The sequence below is a fragment of the Myodes glareolus genome, chromosome 18 (genome assembly GCF_982192425.1).
Source record: "Myodes glareolus chromosome 18, mMyoGla1.1, whole genome shotgun sequence".
Classification (NCBI taxonomy): domain Eukaryota; kingdom Metazoa; phylum Chordata; class Mammalia; order Rodentia; family Cricetidae; genus Myodes; species Myodes glareolus.
Window position 1 is genome coordinate 58,794,519 of NC_142043.1, and position 18,646 is coordinate 58,813,164.

General features: G+C 38.7%; 1 protein-coding gene across 4 annotated transcripts in view; it reads left to right on the forward strand.

The window, feature by feature from the left end:
• Positions 1–18,646, forward strand: part of Pcdh15 (protocadherin related 15) — a 1,307,054-nt gene that overhangs the window by 633,450 nt on the left and 654,958 nt on the right. Inside the window, exon 1 of one of the 4 annotated variants that reach the window (XM_087898232.1) lies at positions 3,301–3,759. The exons of 2 other annotated variants lie outside the window; for them this stretch is intronic. The gene's annotated coding sequence lies outside the window, so the exon portion shown is untranslated. Of the gene's footprint in view, positions 1–3,300; positions 3,760–18,646 lie in introns of those variants that run through there. One more of the 4 variants, XM_087898230.1, reaches the window with a different exon arrangement.

Below are 18,646 nucleotides of genomic sequence, written 5' to 3' on the forward strand. Positions count from 1 at the left end.
TTACTTTGCAATAACTATTGAATCAAGCAACCAGCCTTCATGCTACAAGGAGAGGAAAAGGTCTTCTTCCACCTTGCTTTCTCAATGGACTGTACTTAAGAATAACATGGGGTTTTTACTATTGGTAACCAGATTCTTCAAAACATTTCCCACCAGAAAACCAATGACAAAAGTCCATGAGAAAAATTCTGTTTCGTTATTATAAAAATTCGTTTGAGTTACTGATTGGAATCAATTGCGCTTTCAGTCTGTCCTTAGCAAGAGAAGTCGATATCCTTAATGATAAACACTCCTCTTCAACCATCATTAAAATAAGTTAATATTGGAAATGATTACATGAAGAAAATTGTATTTGTCTGTTTGCCTTTTAATTGTTTCCTTAAACAGCGTGCAGAGAGCTGATGTGGACCCAGACGGTTATGGAAACAGTTTATGCAGGAGGGAGTGATTTTTGGCATGAATGCAGAGGACTCCTTTTCAGTTTCAGGGCTCTGGAAAATATAAAATGTGACAACATATTTCTATGAAAAAAAATCTCACAAAATGCAATTGTAAGAACTTATGAAATTTTGGGATACAACAAAACATATATTGTGTACCGACAAAGTAAAATTAGTTGTTAAGTGTATATAAATGCTACTTTAGGGTAGGAATGTGGTAAGAAAAGTAAAACTATAATGCTTAGAGAGTAAAAAAAAAAGGAAAATGGGGCAGCAGCTACGACTGCAGCTCAGTAACAGAGGACATCCCGGGAATAATTGCGAGTGAGAGGAGAGAGAGATGAGAGAGAGAGAGAGAGAGAATACTGACTTCACAATTACAATTGCTAACTTCATAGACCCTATGGTACTGCAATGTCTGTGTGTCTGTGCATATATATCTGACAGGATGCCCTTCTAAACACAAAGCGTATGCTATTTTTCTTCAAATTTAAAAGTTTACCAGTTCAATTATAACTTTAAAGTTTTAAATGTAATTTCTATGTTGTCAGTTTCCCTCATACCCAATGATTTATTTTACTGCAGACATGTGACTGCAAACAGAAATCATCAAAATCTTAATTTAATGTTTACACATTTTTCACTTTTAACGATTTTTAATATTTAATTTTCCCCAAAACATGTCACATGCTGTTTCTTCTTAAATAAGATAATCCTTATGTTTTGCATTTGTAATGGTCTACAATGCCTTCAAATCTAAATCTTTGCTGGCTGGCCAGAGTAAGTATTACATTTTATAAAACAAACCATCTGCCAAGGGTGATGTACCTCAGCCACTGTATATCTGGGATACTTAGAAAAAGTGTTCACATTAGTGCGGACATTTCATGGCAAGTATGTCTGTCATGAAAAGCAATAATCCCTTTTTTTTTTTTTTTTGGATATACAGGGCCCCAGGCAGATACAAAGCTTGCAGGCTACCATGTTGAATAAGTTTCTCTTAACCCAAAACATTGGTTAAGATAGTATGGTGGGGTTTGGAAATTTACCTGTGTTAAACTAAGATGCTTTACGGACACTATAGTGAGAAGAAACTCAACATCCAGACCTGTGATACATTGATATAAATATACACACATTAAGTAAATAAGCAGGCATGTGAATAAATGTAATTAAAACCAAAGTAAAAAATAAATAAATACAGAAATGGGTGTTATTAAAAGCTAGTTAAAATAAAAGTTCTTGTGCTCTATATTCTCTCAGGTGTGTCATAAAATACTTATGTTTATTAAATTACAGATTTATTGAAGAAATGAAAGCATGGCCCTTTAAGAGTATACAGAGTTGACTTCAACCGAGCTTTAAGAAGAGGGAGAGATGGAGAGAGAAGGAGAACTAGGAATAAGACTGGAATATTCTATACTGTTTGTTTAACAGAAATTATTACCAGACTAGGCGCCTTCTATGTTAATATGTCATTTAATTTTCTCAGACACTGCCTTCCCTTTTCTGGCCTGTTTTAAACTGTTTGTGTAAAATTTACTTTTAAATTTTGCATGATATTACAGTTTACTAACTGCTAATTTTTTTTAAAAAAATGTTTTTGCTGGTATCCAAACACAGAGATGTGATCATTTCCTTTTCATGAAAAAAAAAAGAATAAAGAAAAATCAGCTATTCAGGAAACATCCTATTGATGAGCTAATTTTTCATAGAAGACAAGGAAGAGATGGGAAATTTGTGTGTGTGTGTGTGTGTGTGTGTGTGTGTGTGTGTGTGTGTGTTATGGCTGATTTTCTGATGTGTCGTGGAAGTTATAATTGAATTTTACCGGGAGAGGGGGTGACTTTGTCATTAATACAAAATTACAGTTCATCGTTCTTATGAAAGCAGCTGCTTCCCTGAAGCTCTTAATATGTGTAATCCTCATATATGACAGTTGAGTTGGATGAGTCTTCTCTGTTTGTTAATATCTATTAGAACCTTCTTTTTCTGGGGTTGTGGTGAACAAATGTCTACTTTCCCCAGTTGGAGCACTGGTCCCAGACCAAGAGAGTACACCAGAATCCATCTTGGGCAGCCAGGGGAATAGAGGGCTTTCAGAGCATGGGGGAGGGGTGAAGAATTTAAAGGGCTGGGATTGAGGTATTAGGATTTTTGCCTTTACTCTGCCCACTAGTCTGTCTCCTGAAATGGAATGGTAAAATTTAACTTGACTTGAATAAATACTGTGCGACATAGTTGTGTTTGTTCAAAATGAGACTCTGATTAGAGCTCACAGCTAACTTTCACCAGTTTAGACAAGTCTAAACATTAGTGCGACGGTGCTATATAGCAATGTTTTAGAAATACACCCAATTTCAGGATAAGCTTCATCACAGCACCCTTTTGTGAGACATGCTTGATTATAAAAACCTTAAATGTTTACTTTTGTCTCCAGATGAACGCATACTTTGTTTTTATTGTTGTTGTTGTTCCCCGCCCCCCCTTCCTCAACCACAGAGGACCGCAGATGTGAAAACGTTGGTTTCAGAAGTTGTATTCGAGGAGAAGGATTGTGTGGAATAAGAAAGAGATGTCAGAGAGAAAGTGGGGCGACGGTAAACAGAGCTGAAGACATTATTTTTGCCTGGTCAATAATACTGTCACCGAAGATAAGCACTGGACTTCTTAATCCTGTTTAATTGAAACGGTACAAACAACCACACAAAAGAGCAGAGACCCACCAGACAGGCTAAGAGGACACGGCATAATACAACCCACAGCAGCACGGACAGTGGGATGTCGATTTGTCTTTGGGGCCGTAGCACCTGCTACTAATTGGTGCAAAGCATTCGGCAGCCTCCTCCTGGCTGAGCACATCCAACTGTCGCCTGTGTAAGCCTAGCGGAGCTGGAGAGCTAATTGCTGCTGCCTTTCAGCCCGCTGATCAACGTGCTGAGCTAATAGCCGCAGATAGAGGGCATGCAGATCCCCGCTAGCAGCTTGGAGTTAGTTTCTTCTTGTACCTGAGGCAGTTGGCATGCTCCTCCAAACATGGAGAGGGAGGCTGGGGCGCCTCCTCGGGTAATACGTTAAGGGATTCTGTTTTATTATGTTTTATTCATCTCCAGTAACACTTTGTATGTGTGTGTGATGAGGAACCAGCGTGGATATTAATGCTTCATCAGAAACAGGAGCATAATTTGTGAATGAATCATCTTGAGAGTAGTGAGGGAGCCAACGCTGGTGGTTTGTAAAAGGATGTGCCGGAGCGATCTTGGCACCGGGAGTTACTGCATGAGCTCACCTCGACTGAAGAGGAAACTTTAAATGGCAAGTAAGTTCTTGGGTCCCATCTTTTTCATAGTCTTTTAAGATTGCAGTGAGCTCCGTAGAACAAGGAAAACTCTTTGGGACGGGATGTTTTTGGGTTGTGACCTCACTCTCTCTCACACACATTTGTTCAGTGTATTCAGGAGTGGTGACCAAAGACTTACTTTCTGGAAATTGTATCGCCTTTACTTCCTGAGGACCTAGTGATCGTGTGTGTGTGTGTGTGTGTGTGTGTGTGTGTGTGTGTGTGTGTGTGTGTGTTTTGTTGAGAAGTTACTGTAATAAAAATGCTTTTGAATTATAACTATTTCACTTGGCTTAAAAAAAAAAGTCCAAATCACTTTCTCTAATTTTCTCCCCCTGAAAGTGTAAAAATGTGGCATCCTGTGCTTTATCTCCACAAATACCAGTGTCTACTTTTATGTGTGACGTTGCTGGGGTATTACTTTGTAAGAGACCTGATCTAGTGTACAGTGAGCAATGCTGGACCCCCTGCTGATCTGTTGTATTGTGGATCTAGACGGTGTTACTTTTGCCTCTGTTGTGCACTGAAAAACATGTTCCTTTTGGACAGTGTTTGGGAACAGAAGAGTTGTGGGGCTTGGGTCTATGCTGAAGCTTTCCTGGTTATACAGAAGTAGTCCTATGTGGTCTCAAGAGTGATTCTACTTTACAGGTGTGTTTTGTTTGGGGAAATGGGTCCCAAGCCACTAGCTTCAGCTTGGTCTCCTGAAACTTTGAAGTGTGTGTCCCCTGAACACAAATCTGCCTGTGTAATCGTAGCCCCAACCTACAGACCCCAGGTTCCCTAAAAAGTAGTATATTCTGTGGAGTTAACTCCAGTCCTTCTTACAGAAAAGGGCCGGTTGTCAAGAATAGAAACCAGATGCCTAAGTTGTGGTGTTACTTAACTTTAGAGAAGGCATTAAGGTTTTCTGTTTGTTTAGAAAGGCATATTAGAATGTTGCCCCTAGTTTGTTTGGTCTATAAGCAGACTTTTGATAAAGATGTTGATTTTTCTCTGCAAGTTGCCTCTGGTCTATGTCCCTTTATTTTGTTCATCTGTGGCTGAGTCTGAGCCACAGTTTATCTGCCCCAGAGAAGTCTTCAGGTTTCAGCAACTTGATGCCTCTGCCTCTGGACTCCTTCTCCTATGAGAGGAAGGTGCAGTTGAATGGGTGCTCGGTTCCCCAGAGAGGTGACCTCCTCAACCCTCGCCTGGTGCTCAACGAGCCATGCTGATCCCTAACACAAAAGTTACCCCTAAACACTAATGGCAAAGGGCTTTGAGCACGAGGCTCACTTAGGATCTGCCCTGTAGAAAATGATGGAGCGGCTGCGACCACTGCTTATAAAGAGATTTCAACAAAATCTTCGTGAGACATTCTTAACCTGATGATAGGTTGGTGACTAAGTGATGGGATCAGTGAGCATGGGAATTATAAAAGCAGTTGCACAAAGCGTCTGTGCTTTTACATTTAACGTAAGTGAGTTGAAAGGTAAACTCGCTGTGCTTCCCAGTATTTCCATGTTTAAATTGTCTGTCTTTCATCCAGTATGTGCAAGCAGGCAGGCAAGCAAACTTCCGCCTTCGCTGGCATTGTCAGAAGTCCCAGGCTGTGTTGGTTTATTCATTACTGCTCTCTGCTCCCGCCAGATCATGAGGACTTTTACTTCATGAATAAGAAGGAGACTGTTTGATGAAAGTAAAATTGAAAAAAGCCCAGATATGACCAGTTTATCAGGTCTGAGGATCTGCTGCCCTGTGTTGTGAAAGTGAAGGCTTGATTCTAGCAGAGCCTATTATTCTGAAATTCACGATGTACAGGGCGACAGCACTTTCTAATGAACCAGTACTTAACCTAACATTATCTGAAACACAGAAGCCCCTAGTGTTTAAAATACAGTTAAAAGACATTTACATGTTAATACCTTCCTAACACTGAATGGAGATGCATGGTTTTGAGTATTTAAGTCATGAGCAATAATGATTTAAATAAAAGATTATTTTATTTTTTAAATTCATATTTTTTTAAATATGCATCTCTTTTTAAATTCATATTTTATTTGCGTTGATGTTTGATGTTTGTGCATATGTTAGCAGACACACTCCTTCCATGGAATACCTGGCATTTCAGGAGGTTTTGGGAGAGGGTAGGTATGTAACTCATGTTATCAGTCTTGGCTCTAAGTGCCTTTACCTGCTGAGCCATCTTTTAGGAGCATACATGACATCTTAAGGAGGAGGTTATGCATGTTTCTAAAGATTCCACTTTACTTGTGATTTCATGTTTATTAATTAATCATAGATTTGGATTATAGCCATATTGTTGCTGTTTTGTTTTTTTGTTTGTTTGTTTCAATTTTCCTAAGGAGTTATCCTTCCTCCTAGGATCCTTCATTTGCTAGAAACATTGTGTGACAACATCCTGGTGCTTTTTACAGATAAAATGATAGCGCAAAATTATGACATTGGAATTATCATTGTAGTTTAAAGTAACTCTCCCAAATCTACTTTCCACACTAGCTACTAAAGCTTGCATGTGAGCGACACCAGCTGCCTTGCAGTAGCAAGTTTGTGCGTGTTGTCACTTTATAAGGGCACAGATAGGACCGACAACTGCAGATGCCTTGTGGGGCTTTGGGTACTGTCCTCCTGCTCCTGTGATGCTGAGCTACATGTAAAATATGGAAAAGGACTGTGGGAACTCATCGGGATCCTTGGGGGATTTTGAGAAAGAAGAGTGACTCTGAATAATTATAGCAGGATTACATTCTCCCAAAGTCGCAGGTTCAAACACCTCAAAACTGAGCTAAGAAGATATATTCACTTAAATTCAATCGTAGGCTCACTAAGATTGGAGTGGCAACAAGAGAAGTGAATAGACTAAGAAATTAGCATGTAGCTCCTCCTTCCTTGGGTTGGTCTTGAAGGTGTGCAGGAGCCTTGTCTTACATGTGCATCCCCGGTAATGTGTTACTGAAGTAACGGAACTGGGTGAAGGTAAAAGTGAATGTTAATTGTTGTGCTAGGTGATCACACACAGAGAGACACACAAGCATGTATTCACCTGTGCACCCAAACACATCCAAACAGATACACATACGCAAGACCACAAAAGGTATGCTAGTTTATAGTGTATCCATGCAAACGTGTACACATAAAAAAGTCCCATTTATATAAGAAACAAACAAGCTGGGGCTGAAGAGTTGGCTCAGCGGTTAAGAGCATTTCCTGCTCTTCCAAAGGTCCTGAGTTCAATTCCCAGCAACCACATGGTGGCTCACAACCATCTCAAATGGAGTCTGGTGCCCTCTTCTAGCCTGCAACCATACACACAGACAGAATATTGTATACATAAAAAATAAATAAATATTAAAAAAGAAACAAGCAAGCTTAAGATTGTGTTCCAAGGACAATAGTTGTTTCCTAGGAACTTCAGCACACACACCATATATGTTGTCCTTCAAGGATCGTCATTTGCAATTCAGCTTTCAGGACTGTCATCAGCCAGGATGTTAAGTGGGAAGTCTGTGGGTTGTCAGTGTGAAATGATCTAAAATCCACTTGTTTTAACAGTCTCGTATTCACTGAATGAGATACATGTGCACAGATGTGTGTGCCAATAACAGCAGCAGAACAGCTAGTCTAAGATAAGTTTCTACTGGAGCGGACAAATGGAAAGATTGTCTCTTTTCTCGCAAGCTATTTGAAAGATGAGTTCAGCCATAAACATGAGACCGTGGCTACTGATCCCACAAATGCAAAAGGCACAAGCAGTCATTGTTTTAGGACACTACAGAAAATAAAGCACGACTCTCCTTCATGTTGCTAAATGGAAAATTCTGAAGCTTGTTTATTGTGTTTCGCGATGGGCAGGGGATTGACAGGAGGTGTAACTTCTGCGTGGTTTTTGGAGAGTAAGCATTCGCAGGCCACGGCAGGTGCAGAGCTCCTGCCACTTTGCAAGGACACTCATTCCCATGGCCAGTGAAAGGGCGGGATCTGGCAGAATTAAGCACTGTTTCCTGAGTGGGGGAGGTCAGCGCCGAGCGATGAAGTTTATCATTCAACTGGGCTCCGCTAGTGAATGCCTGCACTGTGTCTTCAGAGACTTGTCAGAATGGGCCTTTTCTGATTCCGCGCCACTGAGTCCTTATGGGGACGCAAACTGTTTATCCAAGGACAGTGACTTCCTTTTTGCTTCCCCACTTAATGGACTGATTTCTTCAACTTTGCATCTATCACAGGATCCAGAGAAGGATCTTTGAAACTGGATGAGAGTTTTTGTTATTTTTAAACCCAACATTTCAGGCAAGGGACAGACCATCACTGAGATGTCTCAGAAACTGACAGGGACACATGAGGAGGCACCAAGGTACTCAAAAACGAAATGAAGGAAAGGGGGTAGTACAATAAGGTGAGAGACAGTGTGAAGAGTGGGCTAAAAGGCAGAATGTAGAAAGATTGACATACATGTGACAGAAGATTAGACATTGAGGGAAGGGAGGCTGAGAGTAGACAGGTACAGACAGACACCTGGACAGAGACGTACACACAGAAACCGAAGGACAGCAAAAGGGATCACAGAATGATTAATAGAAAACAAACAAAGTCCCAGCATGCTGAATTACTCCTTGTAGCTCTAAATCACAGAACTCAGATAGTAGAAACAAATGATCTTGAGTTGAGATAGCCTAGGCTATCTATGGAGTCCATTTCTCAAACAAATCACAACATAACATAACACCATGCTTGGGGAAGTAAGGACAGTGCCTGGGGGGAGGCAAGGAATGGGAGACTGAAGTAGAAGAAAGGAAGAGAGAGAAGAAGAAAATTCTGTGTAAAGGATAGTGGATGAGGTACAGTGTGAATAGGTGAGGCGTGAATCAAAGAGTCTTCTTATTTCCGTAAGTGTAGTTATGGGAAGGGATGTGTGGGCGATAACGTGATCCAGGAGCAACAGCACTTGATTTATGCTCCAGAGCCTGGCAGCAATGTGCAAGCTGTGTGACTTCTCCAAACATTACTTTTTATTTGCAAAGAGACATAGAAAGTATATAGAACCCCACCTATGCAATCCATTTGAGCAAAGGCCTGGAGCCAAGAATGGTCTCCACAAGTAGAGACTGTTACGGGGCATTATCACCATCATCACTATCATCCTTGGCATCACTATCAGAACAACTATCATCTTAATTATCATCACTGCCGTCTTTACCATCACCGTCCTCTAGGATAAATTCCTAAGAGCAGAAGCATAGAAATCAGAGAAAAATCAAAATCCTTCACTTCCTCCTCATTCTGCCCACACTACTATACAGCATTTAGTATTGATAAGGTAGTTAACTTCACCTACAAAACTAGGGTGTGATTGATGACCTCTTGTTATGTCTTTGGGACTTTCATTTGGGACTTACAGAAAGTGTATTAGCAAGTCCACATAATAAATGAACATTATTTTGCTCTGAATGTTTTTTTCTAGGCTAAAATGCAGTGTTTGTGTTTAACACAAAATACTGCTTATGATAATCTGCTTCCTCCTTTCAGGGTTCAGATGATGTTCTGTTAATGCACAGAAGCATTGGAGCAGGTGTTTCCCTGTAGTCCAGCCAACTTACTAAAAATGCGACTGGCGTTATAGTGGTTTTGCTTATAACCATATGTTATTATGGAAGAAAGTGAATAGGAATTTGGAAAATGGTTTATTTTATAGTAACAAGAATAAAAAAGGACTGATGGCCATTGAAATAGATAAAGGCAAGGAGTCAGAAGATTTCTGTAATTGAGAAAATAGAACATGTGCTTATTTTGGTTTTGAAGGAGATGTGGGAGAAAATAAAGAGTATATCTGGTTAATGAATTAAAATGTCCACATTGCAAGAATCAAAGCATTCCAAAGAATTCCAGGCTATAGATAGAAAATAACAGAGAGATGCCTGTTCTAAAATGCGGTTTTATTTATTGGAACTTAAAATCTTAAATGTTTAGATACTGAACTCTCGACACTAAACAAATCATTTTTCATGTAGCAGGAACACATTAGAAGAAACTCTGAGGATATTCGCAAGGGTTTGGTTGAGTGATTTTTCTTGGCTTTCTTCGGTGTGCTCTAGAGTCAGTGTGCCTAATGTAAAAGATAATATTTTGAGTGTCCACTCTATGTCAGGAGCTATGCAGGGAGCTTCGGTAGTGCCAGTCACTTATCATCTGCAAGGGAAGTCAGGTCAACCAGCTTGCCCCACATGACTGATTTCATATCTGAAAATCTCTACATCCAATATGTGGTGACACTGTATGAAACAACTTTGCATCCTAGCAGATACTTCAAACATGGATGCGTGTCCTCTTGAAATTCTGGGATATGATTATTTATTTTGGAAAAATAGCAAATTTTCTAGGCATTGTTCCAAGATTTATTGGTAAATATTCATTTGAAACATATTGGATTCTGAATATGTTACATACATTTGTATGTAGATTCAATGGTCACAGTTAGGGCTAGGATGAAGTTCAACGGCTTGTCAGATATTATACTTCATCACAAAACAAAATAACATTTAAAATGATAGTGTAGCATCAGTGGGAGACATTGACACTGTGTGCTTCAGAAGGTACTAAGATTATGTGTTAAGGCTTATAGAACGCAATACATACATAATAAGCTGGTGCCATTTAGGTGTTGATTTATTTTCTCTTTACTGTGTGTGTGCGTGTGCGCGCGTGTGTGTGTGTGTGTGTGTATGCACACACAAGTGTTTGGGTGTGAGTATATGTCTGTTCATCTGTGTGTATACATATATTAATCCTCATAAGTCAGAAGTGACTACCAGATTCTGTAAAATGAGAGTCACGGGTGGTTGTTAACTACACAACTGGGTGCTAAGAACAAAATTCCAGTGCAAGAGTAGCAAATTATCTTACTGTGTGAGCTGCTTCTCCAGCCCCTTTCCTCTTATTCCTCTTAGCTTTTATATACAGATATCTGTTCATCTGTCTTTCTAACTTCTATCAATCCATCATCCATCCATCCATCATCTATCTATCTATCTATCTATCTATCTATCTATCTATCTATCTATCTATCTATCTGTCTATTTACCTATCTATCTATCTATCTATCTATCTATCTATCTATCTATCTATCTATCATCTATCTATCTCCCATTTATCTCACTATAAACTATCTATCTATCCATCAATCCATTATCTGTCTGTCTGTCTATCTTCCTAGTGCCTCACTTGATTTAATGAATACACTAGGTATCCATTGTTCTCTATGCTATCTCTGCCATTTTCAACTTAATCCTATTTCCAAACACAGTGGTATTATGAATCTAGATCATGTTTATCTGCAAGGACTATCATTACACAACATGGTCTTTCTAATTTTTATACCAATAGGCCTTTGTGGTTCCTTTTATAAACACCTAATTTATTATTTTTTGTGTGAGGCATTCCATCTACGCTTTAAACATTTTCCTCATCTTCAGAAATACATAAATAAATTCCATTTTTTTCTGTAGTAGCAGCTATGCTTTTAGTAATATAAGCATATAGACTTAGAACAAATGCCAGATCATTGACCCTGACTGAGAAACTGAGTTCAGTTTTTCACCAGAACTGCAGCCCCCGGGAGGAGACAGTGGAGCACTAGCTTAAGTGACTTTTCTACCACAGGATGTGTTGGGACTAGAAACCTTGAACTCTCCAACACCAGAGGATAAGTGAGGCTTATCTCACCTCATGGTAACTTACTTCCAGATGAGGGGAGCGTTCAACTCAATTGAGCTCTTTTCACACAGATTATCTGCCCGTTAATGGAGACATAAAGCCATGTAGTCAATGGATGTCAAGCTTGGCCTAAGCCTTTCTCTTCAACTCTATGTTTTACCGGACTGGAGTGAAGGCTCACTTGTTTGGTGAATGACCTTGCAAAAACATGTTTGGGTAAGATTAGGAGACTCAGTGAACTGTTTGATTTTGAAGCTCAATGGATGGTAATTCTAGACTCTCACCGTTCAATAACCAAACAGTACTATACCAACAAATAATCCCCCAAAGACAAAACTGAATGTGGATATAGATGAATAGATGCATATATAGATAGATAGATAGATAGATAGATAGATAGATAGATAGATAGATAGATAGATAGATAGATGGATGGATGGATGATAGATAGATAGATAGATAGATAGATATATAGATAGACAGACAGATAGATAGATAGGTAGATAGATAGATAGATAGATAGATAGATAGATAGATAGATAGATAGGTAGTTGATAGTTGATGGACGATAGAGGGTATAAGTGAGGTGATCGATGGATAAATGGATGATGGACAGATTATGACGGACTAGAAATAATAGATACAGATAAATACAGGTCATATATAAATGCTGAGAATTTCTGAGATCTATAATTTTCAAATTAGAGATTCAGGAAAAGTGGATGGTATATTTTGGTCCACATCCACATATGAATGCCGGAAACCCATTTCCCAGCTTAAAAATAAGCCTAGAGAGAGATTTGTTCTTTCCCCAATCTGTTCCATTCAGGCTTTCAATAAATTGGGTGAGGAATGTGCACACAGAAGCGAGAAATCTGCTTTACATCCTGAAATGTCCCCACAGATGTACTAATGGATAGCCACAAAAGAATGATGATGACCAAACTATCTGGACACCTCACACCCTGTGGGAACATGGCAAGCATCATTGTATCACCTCATAAAAGTTAAATGATTGCATTTTGTGGTTTGTAGGCTGGTTTTCTTTGCTTTATGTTTATAAAACCACCACCTATGAGTGAGTACATGTGATAATTGTCTTTCTGTGTCTGGGTTGCCTCACTCAAAATAATGTTTTCTAGCTCTATCCATTTTCCCAGAGAACTTAGACAATAATGAGGACACTAAGAGAGACTTACATAGATCTAATCTACATGGGAAATAGAAAAAGACAAGATCTCCTGAGTAAATTGGGAGCATGGGGACCTTGGGGAAGAGTGAAGAGGGGAGTGGAGAGGCAGGGTGTGGGAGCAGAGAAAAATATAGAGCTCAATAAAAATCAATAAGAAAAAGAAAAAAAGACATTTAAAAATAAGTTAAATGATTGCTACTGGTTTCCACATAGAAGGGATAAGCTTAGGAGGTAGAAAAACAACTTCCTACCTAATCTTTGTGATTCTGTGTCTGGGGTTGGTAGAATAATGGTTCCAATTACTTTCCTAGTGTTGGTTCCCCAAATCTCTGCAGAGATGCCCCCTTCTTATCCCTTTGGCTAGGGGAAACAGTTTTTTCTTAGAGGCTTTTTTCCTGGTCCTGTTATCTGGTCCATATGGAGCCATTAAGGAAATCTAAGGGAATCCAATAAAATCCAGGGTATTGTTGCTTAAAGTCATTGGTTCCCAAGTCTAGCAAACTTCTTCCTAGTCTTCAAAGATGTGTTACGCCTTTGTTCTTGTGCACCAGAGTTTTTTGGTTTCAAGAAGAACAATGTAAGGGAATGGAGCTAGGACAACATGGGAAAATCAAGGCTTTCTGACTCACTCTGTAGGATGGTTCTCCATCCTCTGTGGAAATTCTGCAAAAGTTCAATAGTGGAGACAGGGGAATGAATTTGGAGGTAAAGCAGTGATCCAAGTAAGAGACGGTGACATCTGGAAGGAACTTACAGCAGAGGAGATTCTGAGTACTTGCTTTGTTTCTGTTGTTCTCTTTTGATTTGGTTTTTGGCTTTTGCCTGTTTAGATTTTTTGTTCTGGATATATTTTTGTCAAGCTACCAGTGTCTATTGATGATTCTCTATGTAGGACACAAGAGAGGAAGAAGCAAACTTCTTTACTGCTATATTTCATATTAAAAACCCCCAAACAGCACTTCAGCTTCCTCTCTCCTCTTAGAAATAATATCCAGGACAAATTCATGTTCATTTCTCAGATATTTATTATTTGTTAAGCTTTCAGTACTGAACTGGTGAGTGGAATTGGGACTACACATTCTGTGAGTGGGGGTGATGGAGACATCTTAGCAAGGTCGCTCAGCTGCTTCTCACATGCGCTTCTCTAGCTCTCAGGTGTTGTCGCTCTTAACACTAAATGAGGCTGAATCATAACTTTGTTGTTGTTGTGTAGCTTTGGCTAGTGGAAAAATTGCTCTGTTGACCAGGCTAACCTCAGACTCACAGAGATCCACTTAATTCTGCCTCCCCAAAACAGGTATTAAAGGGATATGCCACCATACCCAACTTCTTTAAAAAAAAAATTTGACTGGAACCTAAGAATACGTGAACTCATTGTTAGTGAATTATATATCATTATTGACATCTCAGCACCTATTTATAGCTTAAGACATAGCCATCTATACGGGCATGCAGACACATGCACCCCCCACATAAGTACATACACATATGTACTTATGCATACTCACATAGGTGTGCATACCCAGACAGACTTGCTATCACACTCATCTATGCTGCAGTTCAGGTTACTGCTGACTATAATTGCTGAGACTGTAGCAGGAAGGAGGAATAATCTCTTCTACTGCTCGCAAGGCAACCCCCCCTCTTGCAGCACTGCAGAAAGTCAAGGGGTTAGAATTGAAAGAGAGACAAAATAAAAACAAAGTTTAAATAATATTAACAGTGTGTGTCTTGCGATTTATTGCTGTTGGCAAATCAAAGGGATAATTGGGACTATTCCAGATTATCTCGCTCGTCAAGTCGATTCTCAGTTATGACGGTTTCCAAGCCACCCATTCCTCTGGAAGAGATTGTGTTGCCTTGGAGGGAAAATTGGGAGAAATTTTAGGGACATCCCATGTTGCTTCCTGATGACGGGCAATCTCATGGATACAAAAGCCTTTCCTAGCAGTCTCAGATAAAAATTGACTGGTTGCCAAGGAACCTTGACCCTGTAAAGAATCAAATTCATAAGTCTGAATTCAGCTTCAATCTCAAGGAGCCATCAGGAAATTATTAAGGCAGTTTCAATACTTGCATTGAGACATCACTTCCAGCTTTACGGCTTATATGCTTCTCCACATATGTGCACCGGCAAAGGTCATCACTGCTAACCTAAGGAAGATTGTATGTATGCCTTGACTTGCATTACATGATGTTCCTGACTGTTCCCAAGCTTCAAGTTCCTGTACATCCCTGTCACTCAGCACCGTTTTCATCTCTTTATATTGCTTTTATTTATTATTATCTTGTTTTAAGGTTTTATTTCTCAATACATGTTAGAGGTTCTTATTTTTACCCCTTTTATTCAGGTTTGTGTCTTATGTGTAGATATCCCTAGATATGTTGGCCAATACTAATTCTTTCCCTTAATACTCATGACACACCTCAGTTTCTGTGAAAATATTAATTTGTGCCTTTAGGTGCTAGCTGGAATTATATCTGTAACATTTCTAAGTTTATTCCAAAACTCAGTCATATCCATTTGCCTATGGAAGTGTAAAGCTAAACTTTGGTGTCTTTTTCATCCTGACTTTCGCATTTTCCCCTTTCCATATCTTTATTACCAATAGACAACTAAATAAAATTCCAGATTTAGAAACTGCTGCCTGTCATTTCCTCCTCTTGCCTTCTATTCATTTCAAGTGCCCTGCTTTCTCTGCTACTTTTTTCTTAATAACTAAAGTAAAATCCCTGATATTTTCTTTTGATCCCCATACCTCTTACTGGACCTCAGTGCCTGTTTTCTCCTAACCTACTCTGATCTTCATTCCCCATTTCCCGTCTATTTTATTTACTTTTTCAGAATGCTATGAATATCATCATGTTATTGTTTCATTTTCTCATTTTATTTATCCAGAAACTCATGGGGGTACTCTCTCTATCTAATCAAATTTGTTAGAAAGCAAAGAATAAATCCCACAAGTACAGACCTAGCTTTCTTTTCATACAACTGGATTTAAAGCTTATACATCTTGTCAACATGTAGGATTTCTTCGGTTAGCTTTCTTTGGCTGCCTGAATCTGTTCTGAAAATCACGTTAGTTAAGAGCATGATGATGCTGTTTGAGTCCATACGTCTGAGGAAGACCTGAAAGTGAAGACTGTGATGTGCCTTATCTCAGGGATAGGAAGAAAGCAAACCATGTATTCTTCGCTCCAGCTGGGGCAAGGTAGACAAGAGGAAGAATTGTGTCCAAACACAGTTCCATGAAATAACAAGTTTATTAATGTGACTCAGAGCAGAGTAAGAGACTCTACTACATCCAGTTACACCACCAAGAAATCCTCTGGACAATTTATATGTTGCTAACAGAATCTCATGAATAATCCATGAGCTCCCATGAAGCACGTGAGGCTCACCAACCAGCTCCCTCCCTGTGAGAATGTTACTGGGTCTCGAAGAGATACCTGAGGGAAGAAGTCACAACTGATCTGACTAAAGACATCAGTGGTCATGTATAACCCGGAAGAAAACGGCTACATGACAGAAACTGAGGGTTTCCTCATTTCAGGTTTGACTTGTCAATGGTTATAACCTTAAAGTACATCCTTGGATTTTGTATTATGGAGTTTTGCTACTAATTTCACTTTCAGAATTATCACCAGCTTATTGCAAAGGTTCTAATATACTACTTTTATTTTAATCTGCTTACTTTCTATAAGTCTCCCCGGTTATTTTAGTGACCTGCTAATCTTTCAAAAGTATAGTGTTCAGTAACTCTGTATCTGGATAGTTGAGGCAGTTTCTGTTGCTACTGCCTTCTACTCTGGTCAGTTAGTGTGTGGTAATAACTTTTGCCCTGTGTTTTCTTTTTGTTAGATTTGTTAGAACATGCTTTATGCCCTAGTATTTGGTGTACTTTGGAGAAAATTCTACATCCAATGGGAGGCATATGTTTTGTAAAGATACTGGATATCATATTCTGTAGGGATCTCTTACATCCTTTTGGTCTATAAGACAAGTTAACTCCAATTTCTTTGTTGGGTTTTAATTTAACTTTCGAATTCAGTGATGAGAGTGTGATATTGAAGTTACCCACAACTGTAGTCTCTAGATCCAACTATCCCTTATTGTCCAATAGTGCTTGCTTTATGGTATTGTATCAGATTTATTTGCAATTATTATATCTTCTTGATAGAATGTTCCTTTTATTAATGTGTCATGGCCTTCTTTATCCTCTCTAAATTATGTGGTCCAAGTTACCCTGTGTTGAATATCAGCATAGTTATGTGGATAGCGTTTGAGTTGCATTGACTTAAAAAGCAATTTTCCTTTCATCTTGGGTGTGAATGTCTATTGGAAGATGAAGTCTTTTATGTTAACTCCTTCAAGAATCTCTGCCTCTCTGTCTTTCTGCCTCTGTCCCCATCTCTAGCTATCTGTTATATACATTCTCTTTCACTTCTGCTCTTGTTCTCATTTTTCCTTCCTCACTTGTGGACCTTGAGCCTTAGGCTTCTCTCACCAGGGACTTATTCTTCATAACTGATCCTTTACAGCTGACTATGAGCTACTAATTTTAGAAGTCAATCTTCCAGTTAGAAAGGCAAAATTTAGTAGCAAAGAGATGCCACCGCATGATGGTTATTATTTCAAATCAATTCTGATATAATAACATTAGATATGCTTCACCAACCTCAATATTAGAACTGCATTTTCTGATATAATTCTAGCTCTGGGTATAGATATGGAGACATAAGAAGATTTACACAGACTCACTGAGAAGCATTGACATCTGTAATAATTCTGAGCACGTGTGAATCCCTAAGGTAAGGTGTCTCTATTTTGTAGTGGTCCTTAAGAAGGTCCTTTTAACAATACTTATGATAATACCTAAAATGTATACCGATCACTTCTGGATCTTGCAGAGATTCAAATTGAATAAATTGAATGTTTCAAGCCATAATATGAAATGCATATGAGTGAGAAAATATAATCAATATAACATCAAATTCATTGAAGCCTAGATCAGATTTTGCAGGGGAAAGTTTTCAAAGAAAAAAAAACTGTACTTGATGCTTAGACTCTATTAATGATTTTTTGAAAATAAAAGCAAACCTGAAGAGTATACCTGCATGTGTGAATAGATCTAATGGAATTCGTCGTAGTCATTTGTGATTTTGAGTTATCAGCATGTTGTTGATCATACAGGCATTGCATCAATACAATGAAGAAAAAATTGTAAAAACATCTTGCCACAAGATATCTTTTGTTTACGTGGAGTGGTATCTAAAGGAATATCTACAGATACTCCAAATAATAATTTCAGTTATAGCTGCTGTTTTCTTTATGAGTTTTACTATCATAGAGTTCTGTATGCTCCTGTACATTGATACTATATAGCTGTATTTAGTAATTGGCACATTGGGATATTTTAAACTAATTTTAGATGTTCAAATGATACAATGTCCAATTATACTAGGGAAAGTGAAAAGAGAATCTGGTAAGTTAAAAAATAAATAAAATGAATAAACAAAAATACATTGTTATGACCAATTAGATTGTTTTGTAGGTCAATTGCTGGCTGTGGAGACCAGACAGTCTGAGTGTGATCCTCATCACCCATCTGAAATGTAAATTGTGATGCATGCCTATACTGCCAGGCTGGGGTAGGAGACACAATGCAATCCTAAGAGTTTCGGGGAAATATTGTCTCTAAAACTAAGGTAGAAAGAGATGGTAGAAGACACCAAGTGTTGACTTTTATTACCTTCATGTGCATGTCTGAATATCTAAACTTCCCCCCCACAAGTCTAATATATGCCTATGTTGCTTATTGAGCTAATAAACCTAGGTAAGAAACAGCTTCAAACCTTCCAGCAGAGTTGACACATCTGCAACTTGTCTCAGTTTCTTCAGAGTGCTGTCTTTCTCTTGACTGATTCACCCTGTACTTGAAGAATCTGAGCCTGTTTGGATAG